Below are 1,305 nucleotides of genomic sequence, written 5' to 3'. Positions count from 1 at the left end.
CTAGAGGGCCAGTCACTGCCTGTTGAAGCAAAGAACACATAACATCAAGTTTTGCATTAATCTCATTATTAGTACTTACCTCAGAGACCACAGCTTTCATAGGAGCTCCTCTTCCTTTATTGTAGCTCCATTGTTGAGAGTTGGTACTCAAAGATTCAAAGAGAGTAAAAGCCTCATCTGCTGTTTTGTTCATCAGTCCTTCTCCACTTGTTGCATCTACCATCATCCTTTCGGAATCAAGCAAACCTTCATAGAAAGATTGCATTTGCATCCAACTCTCTATATTGTGGTGTGGGCAAGAACTCATCATCTCCTTGTACCTCTCCCAGCATTCATGAAAAGCTTCTCCTTCTCTTTGTGTGAAACCAAGAATTTCCTTTCTAATCTTGTTAGTCTTTTGAGCTGGAAAGAATTTCTGCAAAAACTTATTAGAAAGCTCATCCCAAGTACGAATTGAAGCATTAGGCAAAGAGTATAACCATGACTTAGCCTTATCTTTTAAACTGAATGGGAATAGCCTCATCTTAATCTGCTCATCATCAAGTCCTTGAATTTTGATTGTAGCACATATTTCAAAGAATTGCTTAACATGCATGTAAGGATCCTCAGTGGTATTACCATAATAAGTTGGAAGAAGATGAATCATACCACTTCTAAGCTCAAACCTGTCAATTGTGAGTTGAGGATAGACGATGCACGAAGGTTGATCAGTGACTTTGGGGATGGAAAATTCACGCAGGGGTTTCCTAGGTTGGACAACAAGCGCACCACCTCCTTCATCATTATTGTTGTTGTTTGGAATCTCTGCCATCTTGCTTGAACCTTCAGATTCGTAGCTCTCAGATTCAGCACTTAAAGAACTATAATTCCTCCTCAAACCAACACGTACAGCAAAAGTTCCTGGTGAAATTGGCTCAGAATCAGATTCGGACATATATGCACACACAAGAAACCAATTAGTGCCTTCAAATGGAGATAACAACTAAAAAGAAAAACAGAATACAGAAATAAAAACCAACGAAAACAAAAACAAAAACACTCAAAGTAATCTAACTATAGCACCATCGTTACCGGTTCCCCGGCAACGGCGCCAAAAACTTGTTGAGCCTATTCCTAACAACTAAAATGAGTTATTAAAAATAGAAACTTCAATTCTCGCAAGTGCACGAACCATTTATAGTATAGCTTATGAAATACGAGGTCGATCCCACGGAGAATGGTAACTTGGTTGCAAGTTAAACTACTTAGAATGATGGAAAAACTGAAAACAAAGAACAAACTAACTAACAATTGGCAAGGTCTAGG

General features: G+C 38.6%; 1 non-coding gene across 1 annotated transcript; it reads left to right on the top strand.

Moving 5' to 3' along the window:
- The first annotated feature begins 281 nt into the window (after positions 1–281).
- Positions 282–388, top strand: LOC148293048 (small nucleolar RNA R71). The gene has a single exon (XR_015825950.1). It is a non-coding gene; the product is annotated as a small nucleolar RNA R71 (small nucleolar RNA).
- Positions 389–1,305: the final 917 nt, after the last annotated feature.

The sequence above is a fragment of the Prunus avium genome, chromosome 7 (assembly GCF_965620075.1).
Source record: "Prunus avium chromosome 7, drPruAviu1.hap1.1, whole genome shotgun sequence".
Taxonomy (NCBI): Eukaryota; Viridiplantae; Streptophyta; class Magnoliopsida; order Rosales; family Rosaceae; genus Prunus; species Prunus avium.
This window is presented reverse-complemented; position numbering and strand designations above follow the sequence as displayed.